We start from the raw sequence: 24,595 nt of genomic DNA on the forward strand, positions 1-24,595 counted from the left end.
TTTAATCATGTTGCATATGCCTGTTCTGTGGCTTTCAAGAGCAGTCTGAAAGGGCACTGTGTCTGATAGAATGTGGATTGCAGTAAGAGTTTAGCATTCTTCTTTTAGAGGAAACACTGCAATCCAAGATCTGGCCTCTTTCCAGCTTTTGAAAAACCACAGGTCAAAACTTTGTTGCCATATGAGAGTGTTGCATAGAGGGACATTAGCTATGAATTTCTATATACTAGAGCCTCTTCTGTCTTTTGTGGATAAAAAAAAATTAATCAATAATTAATCTAAAAAAGAAATGGAAAATTTTATTTGAGCCAACCTGAGGATTATAACCCAGGGGACAGTCTCTCAGAGAGCTCTGAGGACTGTTCTGAAGAGGTAAAGGGGGAGGCCAGTAAAGATGTGATTTTGGAGGAGGGAGTATGTGCAATCAAGCACGCATCTTGGTAGAGGTGACTGCTATTTGCGAGGAACAGGTACCTTAGTTAATGGTTTTAGTGCTCCTCTAAGTAAGGGAAGATGCAAAAAACTAGATTCATAAAGTTTTCTCCTGAAAATATCTAACTACCTGAGGGCCAGTTCTGTCAGTTTTCCCGCAGCACAAAATGCCTCATCCTGATCTTCGCCCTGAATTCCTTTCAGGGTGTTCTGCATAGGTCAACGACTGCAGTGGCCAATGACTTGATCCTTGTAGAAATGGGTGGTGGGCAACATTCTTCATCTTACACTCCCTTCCCTTTTAGTCTTAATTTTGACCAAGGTTTAGGAGGCATTTCGTGACCACTTTGTCCCACGGCGCTAGGGATGCTCATTCCCAGGTCAGGCGAGGATTTGATTGATATACCACTCAATGTGCTATTACTGGACTAGGCCCTGTTACCAGTAGCCAAAAGCCTCTGGATCACCTGTCTTATATTCCGTTATGGTCCAGGAAATGGTTCCGTCTTGTTGCTTCTTCCCACATCTAGAGTTACACTATTATAATCATTGATTTTGTAGAACTATATCTTTGGTCAGTAGTTTCAAGTCAACTAATCATTATTTATTTTATTGGAGGCTCAGTCACACATTTGGTCATGCAAGAAACAATAATCCTGTACAATAGGCAGAATACAAGTAATATAGCTAGTAGCATTCACAAGGTCATAAGTATTTAAGTGAAGAGCTTCCATTAGGTGTGGCTCAGTATCTCCCTAGGTCATCTGACCAGTCTGCCAGTCTGCTCTGCATCAATAGCTGTCTTTAAGGGAAATGACATATTGTTATTGTATGTAAAGTTCACTAAAGACGTCTGCAGGTACAAGGTGAGTGGTGGGTCACTGTGACCCCTTAAGGATTGACAAAGGAATGTTATCTTCTAAGGAGTTACGTGGCTGGCATCCAAAGAACAACTGACATTTATGGTTGAGCAGGTATTTCTGCCATTGGGGAGTCTAGCTAATGCAGAATGCAGATGCACAATGAATGGTAGAGGGGAGGGAGGAGGCCAACGGACAGAGAAGAAGGTTTATGCTTAAAGTTTTCTTGGCTTAAAATATGAATTTTATGTCATCTCTTTTATGAAAGATCCAAGAGCCTCTTATAATGACTCAAAAATAATAATAAGGTCACTCTTTTTTCCAGAGTTACCAAAGTGGGCCACCATCTCAGAGTAGGAAATGAAAGGGGCCAGTATGAGATCCAAGTAGTTTTAAAAGGCATGAAGGATATGAAAGTACTTAACACTACTGAACTGTATATTTTTTAAAATGGTTAAGGTGGTTAATTTTATATTATGCATATTTTACCACAATTAAAATGTCTTAAATTTTGTTATGTGTATTTAGCAAAGCAAATTTTATTTTTATTGTTACTTTTTGGTTTGATCTCAATTTTTTATTTTTTTAAAGGATAGTTACCTTTTTAAAAATATTTATTTATTTATTTATTTTTGGCTGTGTTGGGTCTTCGTTGCTGCGCACAGGCTTTCTCTAGCTGTGGCGAGTGGTGGCTACTCTTCCTTGTGGTGCGCGAGCTTCTCAATGCAGTGGCTTCTCTTGTTGTGGAGCACGGGCTCTAGGTGGGTGGGCTTCAGTAGTTGTGGCACGTGGCCTCAGTAGTTGTGGCACATAGGCTTAGTTGCTCCGTGGCATGTGGGATCTTCCCGGACCAGGGCTCCGAACCCGTGTCCCCTGCATTGGCAGGCGGATTCTTAACCGCTGAGCCACCTGGGAAGCCCGATCTCAATTTTTTAAATTGAAGTATAGTTGATTTACAATATTACATTAGTTTCAGGTGTACAGCATAGTGATTCAGTATTTTTGAAGAATATATTCTAAGTTATTACAAGATAATGGCTATAATTCCTTGTGCTATACAGTATATGCTCATTGCTTATCTATTTTATACACAGTAGTTTGAATCTCTTAATCCCATAGGCCTATCTTGCCCCTCCTCTTCAGTAACAAGTTTATTTTCTATACCTGTGAATCTGTTTCTGTTTTACATATACATTTGTTTGTATTATTTTTTAGATTCCACATATAAGTGATTTCATACAGTATATAATGGAAAAGTGCCAGGTTTCAACAGACAAGAATTGGGCCTGCCTGTCTCAGCAGAGTCATGAAATGAATTAAATGAATCTCCTAGAATAGCGCTGGTGTGGACCATCCTCCCAGGATCCGATGGGCCTCTCTTTTTTTCCAGATAATGAAGACTGCTTTTTTAACAGAAAAGCCAATTTGATTTGTTAATTGACGTGGCGCAGCATGCGGGATCTTAATTCCGAGCGCCCTGCAGTGGAAGTGCGGAGTCTTAACTCCTGGACCGCCAGGGAAGTACCGATGCTCCTATATCTTAAGTGTATTTTTCTTATGGACAGCACTGTGGGTGGGGAGGACAAGTCTGGGACCAAATGTGGAATTTCCTCTCCTGACCACCCCGCCCCCCCATGTATAAGTAGGTCACTGTTATCGGTACCCGCTAGAAGAGACAGGAGTATAGAAGTGGGTGCTAACATGTCAGTATAAGAGGTGTGTTCCCGTGGTGCATAAGTCCTTCGGGGGTGTGAAAGTGTGTCTGCAATAGCCCTCCTGGGTGTGTCAAAACATGATTTCATAGGCAGAATGACGCTTAATGTGCAGATTCGGGTGGTGAGAGTAGATTGAATTCTTAAGATAAAAGATGAAGTTTGTTGTTTGTTCCCCCTCCCGAAAGACTTCGGCAGTGCCCCCCTGGGGTAGGTCTTGGAAAAAACAGGACAGCGGTAGACTAGTCTCTTTTTCTCCCGTCCCCTTGGGCCTTTAGCCGCCGAAAGGGGACTGTGCGGACCTAACACCGGGCTGGAAGGAAGAGGCGTAAGTCAACTTCCTCGCCGGCGTTACCCGCGGCGGCTGTGGGCGCGCGGGTCTGCGCATCCCGCCCCCGGGTCGGGAAGGGGCGGAGCCGGGCGGAGCCCGCCCCCCGCGGTCCCCTCTTCCCTGCTGCTCCACTGAGAAGCGCCGGCCTCAGTCTCTGCAGCCTGCAGGAAGCTGGGACCCGGGACCCGGGGCCGGGAGTGCGGGCTGGGCTGCGTGCACGGGCTCGGCCGCCGCTGCCGGTGAGTCCCGGGGCGGGCGGCGCGGAGCGGGGTGGGAGGCGCGTCAGGACCGGGCTGTGAGGAGACCCCGGGCGCAAGCTCGGGGATGTCAGGCTCGCGACGTTGGGGAGCCCCAGACCCCATCCCGGAGGAGCGTCGCGATGTGGAGAAACCCGAGCCCGGGGGCGGGGAGTCAGTGCTCCGGGGTTGGGGAGTCCGGGAGCCCTGAGGGCGAGGCGGCGGTTCAGGAGGGCGAAGTTGGGGCGTCCCGAAGCCCGAGCCTGGAGGACTGAGCGGTCAGGATCCTGACGTTGGAGAGGTCCGGAGGGTTGCGGAATGAGGGGTGCCCTGTCGGCATTCTTGGGGCGCCCTCCTCCGGGCGGAGGGGAGCAGAACCCGGGAAGGGAGTGCGGAGAGAGGAAGCCCGAGGCGGGCGGGGCGGGAGGGGAGCCCGAGGGAGGGGAGCCCCGGAAAGCGCAGGGTGGGGCGAGGCGAGTGGCTTCTCCGGGGAAAGATGGAGGGGGCTTCTCCGAGAGGGCGGGCGCGGGAAGCGGAGTCGTGCGGGGAGCCTGGGGTTCTGTTCTGGAGGATAGGGGGTTGGAGGGCCGGAACGCCGCGGCGGGGGTCCGAGGTGGCGGGCTGAGGGGTGCGTCAGGGACTCAGGGAACATCTCGGCCTAGGCGAAGCAACCCCCTCGGTGGAATGGGGTCATGGCAATCTCGAGAGGGCACCCACTCGAGAGAGCAAGACGGGCCACCCCAGACGGGCGCAGGTTGGGACCCCGCACCAAGCGAGCTCGGGGAGTGTTGGAACCTTGGGCGGGGGGACCGGGGAGGGGCGAACCTCGCTGACCCCACGCGGGCACCGCAGCGCCCTGTGCGTCTGGGGGCCCTCAGGCACAGACTCACAAAAGGGAGACCCGTGGGCCGGGCGGGCTTTTGGTTGCATCTCGTATTTCTGAGCTGGGTTAGAAGTGATTTTGCCCCGGGATCCGATGAGAAGAGTCTTGGCTTAAAAGAATAGTTCTGGACTGAGTTTTCAAATGTACAGGTAAACTCTACGTGTGTGTGTGTAATTTTTAGATGCACATGTGCTACTTGCTGCCCCCTCTCCTGTACTTTTGAGAGGCTGATTCTGAGTAAAAACTGGAAGAAAATCAGGAAGGCGCTCTCATGCACACATGCACACCCGAACCGTCCACAAATGCATTGCATTCCTCAGCCGAGTAAACACGAGGAGTGTTGTACAGTTTTGGATTGTTTCTTTTGGCGAGGGCTCCCTTTACTGGCGTTAATAGGAGTTACCTGCACGGAAGGTGGACTGCCCTTGACTGCCCTCTTAGGATGTGCACAGCCTATACCCACCCCTGAGCTGCTACACCCTTGAACAAGTCACCCGGCAGGGCACTAGGCGGCTTAGGACCTCGGTGGATGGGCATTCTAAAGTCTTTCTGAAGATAAACAAACGACCCGTACCCTGTCTGGTTTGTTTTTTTCTGTTGTTTGTCTTGGGTGCCTGGCTCCCTTTAATTAGTTAAATAATAATGACATCTTATATTAACATATCCTGTATGGTTAATTATGTGTTGTAATTAGTTTAATTATTTGATATAACAGCTAATTCTGGAAGACCCAGGGCCCTGGGAATCCTGTTAAGTGGATTTCTCCCTTAGAAGGTTCCTGGGCTTTAAGGGTCAGTGGGTGAGAGATGCCTTCCACTCTCTTTCTTTTCTGCTGTAGATATAGGTCCATCTTCTGATGCACACTGAGATTTGAGCTTCCTGGGAGGACCAAAGATTTTTGGCAACTAGCATATGTTGGGCCTTTTTTTTTTTCCCCTTCATGAAATGGAAAGCTCTTCAGTAATTATGCAAGTTAATGGAAGAGTGATCTATTCATTTCACAGGTATCATTTCAGGACAAGCTTTTCTTTTTTTTTTCACCAGGGGGTGGTCAGAACCTTGAACCAAAATCTGCATTATTATTATTGCGTTAGCGTATTTGTCCACTTGGACGTAGAGCTAGCTGATTCTTCCAATTCTTTATCCAAATGTTAGGTAAATACGCCAGTATTTACACATTCAAATAAATGCATGTTTCTCCCCTTCAGAAGCCTCGGCTTGGCCAGCTGTGGACTAATTCTACTGCTGCTGTCATTGCTGAGAATAATTTTGGAGCTCCTGCTTTGGAGTTGCCTTCAGAGCTGGCAACACGTTGACTGAATTGCCTCTGTGATGGCAAACCTTCTGAAGCTGGGAAACAGCCAAACACTGTGTGGAGCCAGCTGTGGTGGAGAATCGAGGTTGTAATAGGAAGTATGTCCATTAAGGTAATGAAAGTCTTCTTGAAGGACTAGCAGGTCTACAGGGGTCATCTGGTAAAGAGTATATATATGTGTTTAGGATTGTAAAGTAGTTGCTTTGAAATGCAACCTTCATTTGTATGTTTGTGCTCTGGTATGTGTGTAAAAAACTGGCCCTATAGTACCTTGCTATACATTATGGCTCATTGGGCTGGAGAAAATAAGCCTTTCTTTTCCCCTTCCATGTACTCTTTACCAGGCAGTTTCCATCCCTTTGCATTTTTACAGAAAGCAAGATGAACAAAAGACTTGTTTTTTCAGAAAAAAATGTAGTCAGAAAGTCACTTACCCCATGGGTCATTAATGCCTGGTACCTGAGTTTTTATGTGAAAGAATCTATATAGAACCAAGCAGAAGAGAATGATCTCTGAAAATCCATTTCAGTTTTGGGATTCCATAGCACACAGCGTGAAAAATTAACATATCCTTTTTCTGCCATTGGTTCCATAAATTCCCAATTTTTTTTCAGGTTAACCCAAAGCTTCATATAGCCATGGCTTGAATCTTGATTTAGCTGTGATCTTGGACAAGTTATTCATCTCTTTTGGCCTCAGTTTTTCTACCCTAACATGAAGATATAATGAGTAGGTACCTCGTGGGACTGTGATGAAAATGAAATAAGATTATGCATATAGAACCCTGAGATCAGTGCCCCATACATAAAAGTCTTGCTCTTTGTGTTACTAATAGTGCTTATTGATAGTTTTGTATTAAAATTCCTTTTAAGCCATGTAGAAATTTATCATTTCCAAGTAATGACATTCCCTTTGGCTGGGCTTTGCAAATGAACATGTCAGTGAGAACACCTGGTTTTTACTCTCCTAGCCTCTCAGGAATTTTTAAAGAGTCACCTTTACTGCAACCAGAGCTAGCTACTTTATTTTGGATTCTGATATTTTAAAAAACGAACAGTCCTGTTTTGATTGTGTGTTAGGTATAAGAGTTTGGTCAAAAGCTGAAGGAAAATTGTTTAAAAGCTTCTCCTATAATTTTTTCCCTTGATCCAATAAAATATTATTCTAACGACATAGCTATAGTTTTCTTGGCATATATTGAAAGGGATGATTCTGGGGAACATTTGTTTCAGTTAAACTGGAGTTTTGTTCTGCTTTTCTTAAATGATAGGGAGGAAGAACCTGGCACTATGTTCTCAGCTCTTCCATAAATATCGACTTTAATTTTTTGCAGATTTATGAATTTTATTAAAAATATTTGCATACAAATTTTATCATAATTTTTAATCAAATGGTTCGGGGTTACTATGAAATAAGAGGTTTCATGAAATGTTCGACTTTTAGTGAGAGTTCTCTGCGTTTCAGCAAAGTTTGTTCAGGAGACAGAGGTATAAGAAACAGATTTCTTCCTCCAGAAGTTCACATAATGTGCTCTCTTAGGACAATGCATTAGCAAGAGTTTTTTTTCTCCTAATGGCTTATAGGGCTGAGGATTAATATGGATTTCACTGCATGTTCTTTTCCCTCAATTTCTTGGAGGAGGTTAAATATATAGATCTCTCAATAGTGTTCATATTTTTTGACGTGGATTAGATCCTGCTATGCACTCAGATGCCATAGAAGGAGATAAGAGCTCTAAAAATATTTAGTGAATTGTAAAGTGATGCACAGTCTGCCTTCCCTGTGGGGGCTGGAGTGGGGGGGGCACTCTGCATTCAACCAACTGTGGATGGAAATGTCAACAAAAAAATTAATCCATAGTAGGGGATATATGTATATGTAAGCTGATTCACTTTGTTATAAAGCAGAAACTAACACACCATTGTAAAGCAATTATACTCCAATAAAGATGTTAAAAAAAATTAATCCATAGTCAATCCGAGAAAGAAATGGAAAATTTTATTTGAGCCAACCTGAGGATTATAACCCAGGGGACAGTCTCTCAGAGAGCTCAGGTGTGATTTTGGAGAAGGGAGTACGTGCAACCAAGCACGCATCTTGGTAGAGGTGACTGCTATTTGTGAGGAACAGGTACCTTAGTTAATGGTTTTAGTGCTTCTCTAAGTATGGGAAGATGCAAAAAAACTAGATTCATAAAATTTTCTCCTGAAAATATCTAACTACCTGAGGGCCAGTTCTGTCAGTTTTCCCGCAGCACAAAATGCCTCATCCTGATCTTCGCCCTGAATCCCTCTCAGGGGGTACTACATAGGTCAGCTACTGCAGTGGCCAATGACTTGATCCTTGTAGAAATGGATGGTGGCAACATTTTTCATCTTACAATCCCTTTCCTTTTAGTCTTAGTTTCAGTCAAGGTTTGAGAGGCATTTCGTGACCATTTTGTCCCACAGCGCTAGGGATGCTCATTCCCAGGTCAGGCGAGGATTTGATTGATATACCACTCAATGTGCTATTACTGGACTAGGCCCTGTTACCAGTAGCCAAAAACCTCTGGATCACCTGTCTTATATTCCGTTATGGTCCAGGAAATGGTTCCGTCTTGTTGCTTCTTCCCACATCTAGAGTTACACTGTTATAATCATTGATTTTGTAGAACTATATCTTTGATCAGTCGTTTCAAGTCGACTAATCATCATTAATTTTATTGGAGGCTCAGGCACACATTTGGTCATGCAAGAAAATAATCCTGTACAATAGGCAGAATACAAGTAATATAGCTAGAAGCATTAATGAGGTCATAAGCAAGTATTTAAGTGAAGAGCTTTCATTAGGTGTGGCCCAGTATCTCCCCAGGTCATCTCATCAGTCTGTTCTGCATTAATCGGTATCTTTAAGGGAAATGATATATTGGTATTGTACATAAAGCTCACTAAGGATGTCTGCAAGTATAAGGTGAGGGTGTGTTATTATGACCCCTTAAGGATTGACAAAGGAATGTTATCTTCTAAAGAGTTATGTGGCAGTCAGAAGAACAATTGATCTTTATGTTTGAACAGGTGTTTCTGCCACTGGGGAGTCTGGTTAATGCATAATGCAGATGCACAATGCACAGTAAAGGGGAGGGAGGAGGCCAAAGGGCAGAGAAAAATTTCATGTTTAAAATTTTCTTGTCTTGCCTTAAACTGTGATTTGAAATAAACATCAGAAAATATTTAGGAAAAAATTCTAGAAAATTCCAAAAAACAAAACTTGAATTTGCCATGTGCAGGCAACTACTTACATAGCATTTACTTTACATAGCATCTACATTGTATTTACAATTATTTTCATAACATTTACATTGTATTAGGTGTTATAAGTAATCTAGAGATGCTTTAAAGTATATGGGAGAATGTAAGTTGGTTACATGCAAATACTATGCCATTGTATATAATGGACTTGAGCATCCACAGATTTTGGTATCTGAGGAGGGTCCTGGAACCAATCCCCCACAGATACTGAGGGATCACTGTATAACCATAGTATTGGGGGCTATTATTGTTGTTCCATACTTTCCCAGAGTGTTCTGATTATCACCTCCATAGCGGTATTTGGCCCTTGTTCTATCTGTCTTCTGAATGGTGGTTTACACCCAGAAAACAATACAGCAGCATGGTTTAGACTAGAGCAGTGGTTCTTAATAAAGAGCAGGGGCTGTGTTTTTGCATCCCCCACCCCCAACCCACCAGGACATTTGGCAATGTCTGTAGATGTTTTTGATTTTCACAGCTGGGAAGAGGAGAGATGTTACTGGCATCTAATGGGTAGAGGCCAGAGATTCTGCTAGGTATAGTATAATGCACAGGACATGCCCTTACAACAAAGAATTTTCCAGCCCCAAATGTCAGTAGCGCTGAGAGACCCTGGACTAGAGCAAGGGACCTGGAGTGGGGACCAACCTGTGTTAGCATCCTGGAACAACCCTGGGTGAGTTCCTTAACCTGAGTGTCTATAAAATGCAAGTCTGAAGTGCTATTGTGGAATTAGGTGAGATAGTGTGTATAAAGTACTTAGCTCACAGAGGTGCCCCGTAAATGGTAACTCTTAGTTTTATGTCTCGTTGGTAAATCCAGGGACTATGCTTTAAATAGACAGCTTTGGCTTTTGAACCCATTGTGTACAGAACCAAGTCAGGTTTCATTTTTCTTTTTTTATAAATTTATTTATTTATTTATCTTTGGCTGTGTTGGGTCTTTGTTGCTGCGCGCGGGCTTTCTCTAGTTTTAGCGAGCAGGGGCTACTCTTCGTTGCAGTGTGCGAGCTTCTTATTGCCGTGGCTTCTCTTGTTTTGGAGCACCAGCTCTAGGTGTGTGGGCTCAGTAGTCGTGGCTTGCAGGCTTTAGAGCGCAGACTCAGTAGTTGTGGCACACGGGCTTAGTTGCTCCGCGGCATATGGGATCTTCCCAGACCAGGGCTCTAACCCGTGACCACTGCATTGGCAAATGGATTCTCAACCACTGCGCCACCAGGGAAGTCCTGCTGGACAGTTTTCAAAGTGCTTTTATATACCTTGTCAAATACAACTTTTGCAACCACCCTGTGAGGCATGGAAGGCAGATATCATATTCATTTTTTTTTTTTTTTTACAGATGAAGGAAACTTGGGGCTGGAGATGGTAAGGAATTTGTCAAAGTCACAATGAGAAAAGGGCAAAAACAGGGACTCAAACCCAGGTTGAGTAGCTTCCAATTACTGCTACAGGGCTCCATCCACCACACCTTTCTGTCTCTTCTGATGTAGATGGAGCATGAACTTGATGTAACTTCAAATAATACATCAAAATAATAACTATTGACTGAACATCTACTGATGTCAGGAAATGTACAGTTGACCCTTGAGCAAGTGGGGGTTAGGAGTGCCAACCTTATGTGTGGCCTGGGTAGTCCTGGCTGAGAAGGAACCTGAACAGTGACCCTGTGGAGTGAGATTTGATGGACTTCTGGGAAGTGGTCTGAGACGCAAAGGATATCTTGTTCGTTCATTCGTTTGTTTGTTCATTCGTTCATCAGTATTAAGGGCTTACCAGGGCCAGGGTCTTTGCTGAACACGGGGTAAAGATGGAATGTTGAACCCAAATGCAGTCCCTGCCCCTACAGAGGTGACAGTTTGGAGTTGAGTTGTAAGGAGGATGTTTTGCTTCAGAGGTAGGTGGGGAAAGGATTCCTCAAGGCTTTTTCATACCTGTACACAGAGCTGAAGCGAAGCTCAGGCCATGTGTAAGTAGAAGGTGCTGGTTGGCTGTACTCAGGAGCTTAGAGTGGAAGAATAAGACCTCATGTTATGGGGATATATGTATATGTATAGCTGATTCACTTTGTTATAAAGCAGAAACTAACACACCATTGTAAAGCAATTATACTCCAATAAAGAAGCTTAAAAATAAATTAATTAATTAAAAAAGGAAAAAAAGACCTCATGTTATCCCACAGGACATTCAGAACCCCACTTTCCCAAAGGTGGGGAACCACCCTCTGCTGGGAGTCACCTGGGTTGGACGATCAGGTTGAGTTAAGCCTGGGGCTTAGGGGGAAGTCTTTCGTCCTCAGCGTGGCTGGAAGGGTACAAGCTCCAAGCCATCTAGATTGCTAATAAACTGACCCTGTTGTCTTATGTGACGAAGACTCCATACTGTAGCAGAGCAGGGCTTGCTGAATGAGTGAATTAATAATAATTATGATAAATGTTAGTCTATGATAGAGGTAATGGGAGACTTCAAGATTTCGAGACGAACACACCCAGAGAAGAACCGAGCTCTCCCCCTTTTCCAGGCTGAGCTGGTTCCTAGGACTGTAAGAACCTAAAGGAGATCAGAGCTAGGGTTATTGATTTAAGAGGTTTTTGTTGGTCTTGAGAGACTAGCATTAAGGGCAGTGACATTTATCTGCTTAGGGTGATGTAGTCCAAAAATAAGAAAAGCAAAGAAGAAAAAAAAAACCTCAATTCTTAAGGAATAGATAATTTGTTGCTTTTCACCAGTAGCTTGAAACTATGTATTTGCCCTATTCTTGCACCTGCTCTTTGGAGTCTGAGAGAATTTCCCAAGAGGTTCAAGATAAGTCTACAGTCTAGAAACTGGAGAAGGACTATCCTTACCCAAACCACTTGAAAATGGAATGAAAATACACATACTCTGCTGAATATTGCCTGTAGATCGTACTTTTGTGAGAAATGAAACTTTGTTGGTGAAAACTATCTTCTCATTTTCCTTTTAGACTCAAAGTGGTTGTATAAAATATGGAAGAAAAAGGAGGATGTAAAATCAATGATGAGTGTAGTGGCTCTTGAATTAGAAAATTTATATTCTCCCTGGTGTATTTCACTCCGTCCAAAGAATTCATTCCAGGAGTCTCATCTTAGCTTTTCTATTCCTGCACTTAAGCAAGATAAGGGCATCAATATTGTTCTCTTGAGTTGCCAGGAAGCCTGGGCACTTTATAAAGTAGCATTAGTCAGTTTCATGCATGGGCTAATGCTTGGGTTGGAACTGGCTGCAGTGGTAGAATGTCACCCAAACAGACAGGTTCAGGTAAAGCACCAAGAATTTCACTGAAACTGGGCAGCATTTCAGGCAGGTAGAAACTGATTCATCAAATCTCATTGTGGCGAAGAGGTTCAGGTTAATTCATGAAGTATGTGCACAATTTTGTTCCACGAAAGAAAAAAAAATAAACTATTTATAATTATGTGGCTGTGATATATGTCTTATGGCCTGGAGGACCATCGTGTCTAGATATATTGACCTAATGCCAAAGGGGTTAATGATTATACACCCATGTGTGCATGAAGGCATACAGAAACATAAAATACCTACTATGTATTGAACAATTCCTGTGTGCCAGGCATTGTGCAATGCACTTTTTTTTTTTTTAAACCTTGTCTCTACTCCCCAAAACAAGTTTAGGAGAGAGAGATCCCAGTTTACCAATGAGAAGAAGAAACGAAGTGGCTTGCTCAAGGCTGCTACAGTTAGTAAGTATCAGAGCTGGTTACAGATTGCTCATTTCTGAGAGGGCCTGGGGCAGGTGAGTTTGGGTTCAATAAAGGGCTCCCTTACAATGCATCTGTAACCTGGAATGGGTCCAGGGTGGGACTTCCTGTCCGCCCAGCTCATCACCCTATTTAAGGGATTCCAGAAGCTCGGAGTTGCTAAATTTATATATGTGGTTCCCTGAACCTATTGAAAGCATAGGCTCAGCGGGGCAGGGGCTGGGGGTAGTGCGTTGAGCCCGTCTTCAGGATTTCATATGCCTACAAAACCACATACTGTATATGTGTGTCAAACAGCTGCACAGACCATTAGAACTTTAAAGTCCTTTGCTTTAGGCTGGGGTGATAGTAGCCACCTGCCAGCTCATCTAAACTCTGGCCTGTGATTAGGTGTATCTGGCTGAAAGATAGAGTAATGAATCATTTAATGGATGTGGTTGATTTAGAAAACTTTCAAAGCATGGAGAACTTATAATAATCACTTTAAAACAGGTTTCATGGGACTTCCCTGGTGGTCCAGTCTTAAGACCCTGCGCTTCCACTGCTGGGGGCACAGGTTTGACCTCTGGTCAGGGAACTAAGATCCTACATGCCTCACAGTTTGGCAAAAAAAAAAAAAAAAAAAAAAACCAAAAAACAGGTTTGATGATGAAAAGATTGGGCAATAATGGATGGCCTAGAGTGACAGTGAAGTTCTCGGTTGCAACTCCCTGACCCCCCATCTTGCTGGCCCCAGAGCCAACTCATGTCTCTAGAGAGGCAAGCTGTGATCCCGGTTCCTTTTGAACCTAGAAATGACAGCTTCAAGACCCTCTCTGATCTAGGACAGATTGCATTAGTTGAGCACATGTTGTGTGCTAGCAGTTTTACCTGTATTATCTTCTCTCTTTTAAACTTTCTATTATAGAATATTTCAGACAGACAGAGGTGGACAGAATAGTAGAATACACCTCCACGTGCCCATCCCCAGCTTCAACAACTACCAACTCATGGCCAACTTCTCTACATACACCTTACCTCCAAATGATTTTTTGTTTGTTTGTTTGTTTGTTTTGCGGTATGCGGGCCTCTCACTGTTGTGGCCTCTCCCGTTGTGGAGCACAGGCTCTGGACGCACAGGCTCAGCGGCCATGGCTCACGGGCCTAGCCACTCCGCGGCATGTGGGATCTTCCCGGACCGGGGCACGAACCCGTGTTCCCTGCATCGGCAGGCGGACTCTCAACCACTGCGCCACGAGGGAAGCCCCCTCCAAATGATTCTGAAGCAAACCCAAGCCACCATTTCCCAATGATTTGGGAGCATTTCAGAATGCATTTCTAAAAGATGAGGGCTCTTTTATCATAATTCTTTAAACATGACAACAACCCTCTTAGGTACCACTATATCCTTATTTTATAGGTAAAGACAGTGAGACACAAGGAGGTTAAATTATTTGCCCAAGGTCATCCAAGGTGGAGTCAGGATTCAAACCCAAGTTGCCTAACTCCAAAGCCTGTCCTGTTAACCACCACATTCTGTTAAGGTAGCCATTAGACCCCTCTGCTCTAGCTAATCCTACACTGTGGAATTGGATCCTGGAAGCAGGAAAATAAACTCCCAGGAACAACACTATTGATTTCTGTGAATTCAACCACCCAATCATGGCTGCAAGCAGGGTCTATTTAGGTACACAGGGCTAGAATGGCTGTGAAAGTCTTAGACTTGTCATCTCGAGGAATGAAAGGACTGGCCTGAAATATTAATGGATCCTCTTTGGGCAGCAAATCTGACAAAGCAGTCAAACCCTTATCGTGCTAGTGTTTGAAAGGGTGGAGAAACCCACAATGAAAAGGACTTCACAGAGAATATGACTGTCATTGTGCTCTGGCTGCCAAGGGAAGTAAAAGGTTTCTTTTAAAATGAATTTTCCTCTGGTTTTCTCTCTTGGCAGAAGGAATCATAGTCTTCCCACTGAGTCTTTTCAGTTCGTTTCTAGCACAGCTAATTGTGTTTATTTGTCTCCAGAATCACATGTCTGCCTCCTCTCCCTTGCCTTTTCTTAAGGTATCTTGCCTGCTGTGTACTACGGTTGCTGCCAAAAACGTTCCCCTCACCTGGGAGCAGTTGGCTGACAACACAGAGTAGATGTTGGGAGGCCACCTGTCTCTCCAGAGATCTGACCTGGCCTCAGGCGTCCAAGCCCACCTCAGGGGAGAGGGAGAGAGATTATATAAGCTGGTGGGGAAAGGAACCGTGTCATTTGCCTTGTGGCTACCCTTTTGGCCCATCAGGGTTCAGAACAGAGCAGAAAACACGTGAATACTATTGATTGATCAGGAGCTTTGCTAGTTCAAGAAATTGATTCTCCATTTTTTCCTATCAAAACATGCATCACACTGACTTTTCTGTGTAATACTTTTCCTTTGGCTTTGGGAATCGCTGACTTTTAAGTGATTCTCAAACCTCAGTTTCTTTTCTTACCCCCTTTCCCATGAAGTCCAATCACAGAAGCCATGTAATCACTGGAGGACTACCCAGCCCTTCTTTTTTTTTTTTTTTTTTTGGTGGTACGCGGGCCTCTCGCTGTTGTGGCCTCTCCCGTTGCGGAGCACAGGCTCCGGACGCGCAGGCTCAGTGGCCATGGCTCACAGGCGGGCCCAGCCGCTCCGCGGCATGTGGGATCTTCCCGGACCGGGGCACGAACCCGCGTCCCCTGTATTGGCAGGCGGACTCTCAACCGCTGCGCCACCAGGGAAGCCCTACCCAGCCCTTCTTTTTTTTTTTTTTTTTTTTTCCAGTACGCGGGCCTCTCACTGTTGTGGCCTCTCCCATTGCGGAGCACAGGCTCCGGACACGCAGGCTCAGTGGCCATGGCTCACGGGCCCAGCTGCTCTGCGGCATGTGGGATATTCCCGGACCGGGGCACGAACCCGCTTCCCCTGTATCGGCAGGCGGACTCTCAACCGCTGCGCCACCAGGGAAACCCTACCCAGCCCTTCTTAATCCTGTCGCCTGTGAAGCACTAAATGGTGGCCCTTGTCAGGGTGCAGGTGAGGACGAGCCTAGAAATTCCACCTTTGACTCTGTCTGGGAACACCATGAGACCACTTTATCAGCCGGTAACAATTTCTGGGTCCGTGAGGACCTCAGCCTGTGTCTATTTTCCTTAAACCTTTGCTGTTGCAAATCTTCGAAATTATTTGTTTGTTTGTTTGTTTGTTTTAGCTGCGCCAGGTCTTAGTTGTGGCATGTGGGATTTTTTTTTTTTAAGTTGCGGCATGCGGACTTCTTAGTTGCAGCACGCGGGTTTCTTAGTTGGAGCATGCATGTGGGATCTAGTTCCCCGACCAGGGATCAAACCTGGGCCCCACACTGGGAGCACAGAGTCTTACCCACTGGACCAGCAGGGAAGTCCCTGAAATAATTTTTTATGATTGCTGTGACTTCTACTTTTTGAAAACTAAGGAAAACAGTAGACTGTGAGTTGCTAGCTCTTCATCACAGGGTCAGCTCAGGGATGGCAAGTACATGGCTTTGTGCCACGGCCCCCTTCTGAGCCTGGTGTCCCCCAGGAGCGGTGGCGGTCTTGTACATCGATCACAGCATCTTCTCTGGAGCTCGCCGGGGCCTGAATGCCTCTCAGTGTGGGACCCCAGGAAGCCAGTTACCAAGAGTGTGGCCTAGGGTTGACCCCTCTGTGCCCTTTCCTAAGTAAGTGGTCTTTAAAGCCCTTCCCACACTAAAATCTCTTGAGCCTTTCTGCCTGTGGTCACATTAGGTCCCTAACAGCAAGGGACCAGCTCTCTCCTCTTTCACCAAGAATCAGATTAAAGAGAGGGGATGTGTTACCACTCAAGCATGCTAAACCCTTTCTGGAAAGCAGATGATGGGGAAAATGTTTTAAACATTGATGGTTCGTGGAGGAATTGAAGGTCGTGACTCTCCCTTTCCAACCCATAGTGGGTTTGTAGATTGGGTTTGTAATTTGGTTGGTGAGTCAGTAAGACTAATTAAAGTCATCCTTTTTATGGAGAACCAGAACGTTTAATGCCCAAGGGGAATATAAAGGAAATGGGAGCCCAAAGCCTGTTCTTTAGGAGTTCCTAATCTGGTAGAGCAGTTGTATTAAGCTGAATTTAGATTCAGTGTAGTTTAATGAGATGCAAGGAGGAGAAATTTAGTGCCTGGTTATAATTAACTCACTCTCAGCTGACTAACATCCTTTTGAAGACATCTGGAGGGCATTAAGATAATGCCTGTGAAGCAACAGGACTTCCTTGACAGAAGATGTTATAAGTATTTATGACCATATTATAGATAATGTACAGGGCTGTAAGGAATGGTTTGGGCCCGTCTGTAGTCACCAGAAATTGTTACCATCTGATAAGCTGGTCAGGCAGAAGCTGCAAGGGCTGCTGCAGGCCTGGCTGTCTCCAGGATGGTTAACAGGGGATGCGGAGCTGCTGTCTGGGAGGTTAAGATCAGGCTGGTGTGCATGAGTGTGGTTTTCTCTTGTTTTAATCAACGGTACATTCTTTTACAAGAAAATGTCAAGAAAAGTCTTTTCGCAAGAAAAGGCTCATTTTGGAGTGCCCTGACTTACCAGCAAGGACTGGCAGAGGTACCTTTTCCATTTCAGAAGTCTCAACAGTATAGTGAGGGCAGAGGAAGGGAGAGGGGGAAAACCGTACAGGTCAAAGAACGCAGTAGATTGGCCAAGTATTCTAAAGGTATTTTTCAAAAAATCAGGTTAGATTTAGAATCCCTCTCCTAAGTGTGTACTTTTATCTAGCAATGCTTATCTAAAAATCATACTTAAGCTGAAATCACTCCTGGCTTACTATTATTCTTTACTTTCTCCATCTTTTAGGACATCATATAAAAATAAGCCAAAAAACATCATTTGCTGATGTTATTCAGGAACGTCCAAAGTATTTGAATTCTCTGGTGTGGATAAGTGGCCTGTGAGGCTGAAATAGCGAGCTGGGGAATAATTGCAACTTTTCAGTAGATACTACAATCCTTTGTGGAAGGGAGCATTGGGGCAGTGGAACTGCAAGTACTGTGCTGACCTTGAATTTTTCTCGTAACAATAAGTGCTTGTCTCTTCCCAAGACCATATGATCTGTGGAACTTGCTGGAATAGCTTCTGGCTGGTACTGTGTCTTTTGTTTTCTACCGGCACCCTGGGACTTGAGAACGCACTCTTTGGAGTTTAAAATCATCTTATTTGAATGCTGACTTGATGGTGAGCTTATATAATTGGCTGTTAGACACTGAATAAGCTTAAAACTTGGAAGTGACACTTTTTGGACCTGTAGTCATCTTGTCTTAGGCTTGTAATGACATTCTTTTTTTTTTTTTCCCTTCAACTTTAATTCAGAAATATCAAATTGTTGGCCTTTAATATTCTCAGTTTACAGATGGCGCTACTGGTGCCAGAAGGATTGTGGTTTATTTTTAAGTATGTGATTCATTTAATTTGAGGAGAGTAGGATTTGGGCCTTCTGCCTTCCAGCTCACTTTACCTCCAAGATCAATACAACTTCAAAGAAGAAGTTGTCTGTTTCTTAATGGTGTTTATAATGGCTGTGGCTTGTTGATATTAATGACCGTGTATCTACTTCAGGGTAGCTTTGATTAATCAAAGTCTTCAGTTAAACTAATATTTACTGACATATTCTACTTTGAAGCCAAAAACATCAAAACACAAGAAAATAAAGTCCTGTTAGAACTTTTATTTAAGAACAACTTCCCAGTAAATCCTTAGGTTCACCACAGGCACCGTCCAGTCTTCTTGACCATTGGTACCTCCATCATCCAAGCTGCGTCATGACCACTGACATCCAGAAGGAGATGAAGGACCTGAACAGTTCTGAATTATCAAAATTATCACTTACACATTTAGGAAAGTGAACTAATGCATTTTAGAATGATGTCCAATAAATGAGATTGGAACAGAAAGCACTTCCTGAATAGGGTAGACATTCAGGGCATGGCCTCTGGAGTGAGCCTACCTGGTTCTGGATTCTGGCTCCACTACTTCCTGTCTAGGTGACCTTGGGCAAGACACTTAACCTCTTTCCTCATCTGTACAATAGGTAGAAAGAATAAACCCCATGTCATAGAGTTGTGAGGAATGATTGTGAGTTAATAACATTCAAAGAACTTAGAACGGTGCCTGGCATAGAATAAGTGCTCCTTATACTGAGTTATTATAATAACTATTACTGGCGACCAGGTTAAGATGAGGGAAAAATATATCTCTGGTTTCTGATTTGAGCACCTGGCTGAAGCTATTTACTGAACAGAAACAAGGAACATGGGATAGAAATAGGTTTAGTGGAAGAAGCTCGATTCTCTCTGTGGGCTGTATTCATTTTGAGGTATCTTTGTTACAGCTGAGCAGAGATACCTTGTGGGCATTAAATAAGCCCCGTTCCATGTAATGACTAAGTTTTCTGTGTACTATGGGTTCTCTCCTTGGTTTTCTTATGGATTTCTTGTGAGCTGTCAAAAACAAATTAAATTCCAGGTGCTTCAGAATTTCCATCTGAATAATATTGAACATAATAATGGCACATAGTAGACTCAGCAAATGCTTTCAAAAGGTCCTAAGGGAGAAGTCCCTGGCAGTCCAGTGGTTAGGACTCCACGCTTCCACTGCAGGGGGCCCGGGTTCGATCCCTGGTCAGGGAACTAAGATCCCACAAGCCTCATGGCTCAGCCAAAAAAAAAAAATGTCCTAAGTAGCTTGGATAAAGGCTATATATATATATATATATATATATATATATATACACACACACACACACACACACACACACACATACACACACACACACACACACATATACATACATACATATATATGTATTTGACTACTCTAGGTACCTCACACACACACACACACACACACACACACACACACACACACACACACACATATACATACATACATATATATGTATTTGACTACTCTAGGTACCTCATATAAGTGGAATCATACAGCATTTGTCTTTTTGTGTCCGGCTTATTTCTCTTAGCATAATGTCCTCCAGGTTCATCCATGGAGGTTCATATATATATATATATATGATGGTCAAAACCAAGATTGAGATTTTGACATAGAAACAAGGAAGGTAAAAGCCAGTATACTTTTAGTATGTCTTTCTTTCATTCATCCATTTGTTCACTCATTCTTACAATAAATATTTACTGAGCACTTATAAGTCAAGTAATATTCTAGGTACCAGGGGATACGTAAGTGAACAACCAGACAAAAATACCTCTGCTAATGGGGTTTATATTCTGGGCCAGCAGCAGGGCTAGGACAGACAATAAACTTAATAAATAAAAATAATATATTGGGCTTCCCTGGTGGCACAGTGGTTGAGAGTCTGCCTGCCAATGCAGGGGACACGGGTTCATGCCCCGGTCCAGGAAGATCCCACGTGCCGCGGAGCGGCTGGGCCCGTGCGCCATGGCCGCTGAGCCTGTGCGTCTGGAGCCTGTGCTCCACAATGGGAGAGGCCACAACAGTGAGAGGCCCGTGTACTGCAAAAATAAATAAATAAATAAAATTAAAAAAAATAAAAATAATATATTAACCTCATACCCATTAGAGTGGCTACAGTCAATAGCCAGAAAATAATAAGTGTTGACAAGGATGCAGAGAAGTTGGAACTCTTGTGCACTATTGTGAGAATGTGAAATGGTGCAGTCACTGTGGAAGATGGTATGGCAGCTCCTCAAAAACTTAAAAAATAGAATTACCAGTGATCCAGCAATTCCACTTGTGAATATATACCCATAAGAACTGAAAGCAGTTTTAAAGAAGTACTTGCACACTTACGTTCATAGCAGTGTTATTCACAATAGTCTACAAGGTGGAAGCACCCTAAAGGTACATCAGTGGATGAGTATATACATATTCATATAGTATATACATACAATGAATATTATTCAGCCTTAAAAAGGAAGGATATTCTGACACATGGTCTACAACATGGATGAACCTGGAGGACGTTATGCTAAGTGAAATAAGTGAAATAAGACACAGAAAGACAAATGCTGTATGATTCCACTTATATGAGGTACCTGGAGTGGTCAAATTCATAGAGACAGAAAGTAGAAGGATGTTTGCCAGGGGCTGGAGGAAGTGGGAATTGGAGAATTGTTGTTTACTGGGTATAGAATTTCAGTTTTGCAAGATGAAGGGAGTTCTGGAGATGGATGTTGGTGATGGTTGCACAACAATGTGAATGTACTTAACACTACTGAACTGTACAGCTAAAAAGGGTTAAGATGGGAAATTTTATGTTAGGTGTATGTACTACAATTTTATAAAAAATATGAGAAAGACTATAATATATTAGGTCACAAGGTGAAAAGTATAATAGAAAACCAAAAAAAGAGTAAAGCAGAGTATCGGGGTTCTAGAGAGCTCGGGAGGGTGCAAATGCAGTATTAGATCAATAGGGCAGTGGGGAGGCCCCTTTCGACTGAAGAAAAACGCACAACCTAAAAGTTGCAAGTTAAGTTTTATTCAGGGGCCTCACTGAGGGCTGACTATAACCCAGGAGATAGCCTCTCAGACAGCTTTGAGGATCTGCTCTAAAGAGGTAAGGCAGGAGCCAGGATATATGGGAGTTTTTGCTCAAAACAAAACAAAACAAAACACGTAGTTGAACATCAAAATATCAATGCTAGTCACAAAAACCAGACATCTCAAGTTAATGATTTCAGTGTTTTTCTATCTATGGGAAGATACAAGAGTCTGGGCTCATTGAAATCATTCCGTAGATGTACATCTTAACTCTGTAGGGCCAGTATCCTGTTTCTCTCCACCCTGAATTCCCCTCAAGTCTCACTGTAGGGGTGGCTTCAGTGACTGACCGCTCGCTGGTGGGCAGCATTCATTGTTTACTGGAATGACAGGCAACATTTTTTGTCTGCACCTCCTTGAGAAGATGAGATTTGAGCAAGGCCTGGAAGGAGTTGTCTGTCTCTCGGCTGTGATTCCAGTCCGTGTCTAGATCGTCCAGGGCCCCCAGATGATGTGTGGCGAGGCCCGGGCAATGATCACATGGTGTGTATCTGTAAAGTTAAAGAGCGGTGGGCAGCTGACGCAGAAACTGTGGACATGGGCATTTCAACTCAACTGGAAAAACAATCCAGGCACTCCGGTAGCACTTTGCACAGATTATAATCAGATGTTATCTGAGACTTGAGGTTATATTACAGTAAAGAGAAATGGTTGTTCTTATACTTGGCCCTTTCTACAGTCAAACTCCATAACCTAGAAACAACAGTCAGGAGTTTGATTTTTTAATTACACCTAAGTTTGCATGTTGTTGTTTAGCCCATTTCCAATACATGTTTTAAACTCCATAAGACTAGGATTTTCGGGGCTTCAGCTAAGCTTTCTGTCAACCCAAAACTAGGCAGTGCAGCTCAAGAGTACTTACTTCTGTTTTTCTCTGTCTGGTAGGTCGTATGGCATGGAATAGTGAGCTGCTTAGAAAAATCCTGTGATCTGTACATGTTACATTACTAATTTATGAGGCTGGTATAAAGAGGTATCAACTTACCATCATTTAAGCCACTACTTTGTACTCATGAAAAAAATTGAAAGAGGTTTGCAGCAGTGGATTCTTGAATTGATTTTTTTCACATCTCATTTTTTAACCTTTTCCATGTCTAATCAAAAAGAAGTACAGGGCTTCCCTGGTGGTGCAGTGGTTGAGAGTCCGCCTGCTGATGCAGGGGACACGGGTTCGTGCCCGGGTCCGGGAAGATCCCACATGCTGCGGAGCGGCTAGGCCCATGAGCCGTGGCCACTGAGCCTGCGCGTCCGGAGCCTGTGCTCCGCAACGGGAGAGGCCACAACAGTGAGAGGCCCGCGTACCACAAAAAAAAAAAAAGAAGAAGAAGTACAATCAGCATGAATCTCTACTTTGGAATCAGGAAGAAATCCGTCACCATGCCCCCACCTCCACGGCACTGAACTTGGAGGGGAGATGAACATCTGTAGGTATCAGGCACCTTTGCCCCTTCACAACCCTGGCCCCAGGCGAGGATTCTGAAGCCACACCAGCAGCCACTGAAAACACACATGCTGTGTGCGACTCTCTCCCCAGACTAAAGTTGCACGATCATTGCTAAAGTTGCAGGGGTGAGGTGAAGGGAGGAGAAGCCTACTTCCTCTCTAAGTCCTGTCTACGCTGATGGCAATGAGCATAGGTTGACTGAAGAAGCACAGCACCAAGCTAAAAAATAGCCCCATCCTTACCCCCCACCACCCGTGTTTTGGTAACACTCTTATCTGACCAACGTTTGCTTTTAGTTCTGAACAAAATTATTTTTACGCCACACGGCTTGTGAGATCTCTGTTCCCCGACCAGGTGTTGAACCCAGGTCACGGCAGTGAAAGCCCGGAATCCTAACCACTTGGCCACCAGGGAACTCCCTGAACAAAATTCTTTTAAAATTTTTGGCATAAACGTGGTGTCTTGGGAGCCTTGAAGAGAGGAGGAAGAATATTTTCCTTGATCTTTATGCACAAGCAGCTGCCTACAGGCATCTGGCCCTTGGTGGTTACCAAGCTGAGTATCCCCCTCTACATCCATTTTCTCCCAACACAGAGTGTGGCCGGTAGAGACAGGCTTCTCTTGGTGGTGAAATGGTAATTCATGGGAAGGTAGCACTCTTTAGGTGTATAGACCCTTTAGGTCTATACTGTTGTCATTAGATATAAGTCATTCCGTGGTGATAGCAGTACTTAGTAGCAAAAGAAGGAAGGAAAGCTCAGTGGACTCCACATTCATTCATTGAGGGTCTACTCTGGGCAAATCTACATGCCAGGCTCTAAGTTGGGGGGAGGGAATTTAATGCCACATGAGACAGTGCTTGCCCGTAAGGCCTGCTAGGGATATAGAAGTACCCAAACAACCACAGGACAAAGTTATATGTGATGACATCATTTTGTGACACAAACTTGCAGGTTGTAGGAGAAGGGATATTGCTTTGGGTAGATCGGAAGGCGTAGGGGAATCACCCTCTGAAAGGTGCCTTCAGGAATGGGTGAGGTTTTCTAAGGTAGAGATAGGGAGGAGGCCCTTCCAGGTAAAGGGAACAGCCTGGCCCAAGACCTGAAGGGGAATCCCCCTTCTAGACCCACAGCTACGAAGACCACACTGCAGCCTTGTTTGTCATAGCAAATACAGGAAATAACCTGCATGTCCGTACACAGGAGGATGGACAAATAAATTGGGGTATTTGGAAAATATTCAGCAGAGAAAATGAATCAATTAGAGAATCATGTAGCAATTAATATGGAAAAAACACAAAACATTAAATGAAAGAAGGCTGCAGGAGGTTAGGTGCAAAATGTATATAAAGGTTAAAAATATCCAAAACAATATATATAGTTTATGGATTTTTATTTTTATTTATTTATTTTTAATTTTTAAAATTTATTTATTCATTTTTGGCTGCATTAGGTCTTCGTTGCTGCGCGCACGCTTTTCTCCAGTTGCTGCGAGCGGGGGCTCCTCTTCGTTGCAGTACGCCGGCTTCTCATCTTGGTGGCTTCTCTTGTTGTGGAGCATGGGCTCTAGACGCATGGGCTGCAGTAGTTGTGGCTCGCGGGCACTAGAGCGCAGGCTCAGTAGTTGTGGCGCACGAGCTTAGTTGCTCCGCGGCATGTGAGATCTTCCCAGACCAGGGCTTGAACCTGTGTCCCCTGCATTGGCAGGCGGGTTCTTAACCACTGCGCCACCAGGGGAGCCCTGGATTTTTAATTTTATGATTTTTTAT

General features: G+C 44.0%; 1 protein-coding gene across 8 annotated transcripts in view; it reads left to right on the forward strand.

Annotated features, from left to right (window-relative positions):
* The first annotated feature begins 2,855 nt into the window (after window positions 1–2,855).
* The window catches only part of PAQR8 (progestin and adipoQ receptor family member 8), a 37,963-nt gene continuing 16,223 nt past the window's right edge, over window positions 2,856–24,595 (forward strand). For 4 of the 8 annotated variants that reach the window (XM_081245484.1, XM_081245481.1, XM_081245485.1 and 1 more), the window contains exons 1-2: window positions 2,895–3,574; window positions 5,663–5,881. The gene's annotated coding sequence lies outside the window, so the exon portion shown is untranslated. Of the gene's footprint in view, window positions 3,575–5,662; window positions 5,882–6,383; window positions 7,025–24,595 lie in introns of those variants that run through there. The other 4 variants (XR_014016798.1, XM_081245483.1, XM_081245486.1 and 1 more) reach the window with 4 other exon arrangements.

The sequence above is a fragment of the Mesoplodon bidens genome (assembly GCF_964165515.1).
Source record: "Mesoplodon bidens genome assembly, chromosome: 10".
Classification (NCBI taxonomy): domain Eukaryota; kingdom Metazoa; phylum Chordata; class Mammalia; order Artiodactyla; family Ziphiidae; genus Mesoplodon; species Mesoplodon bidens.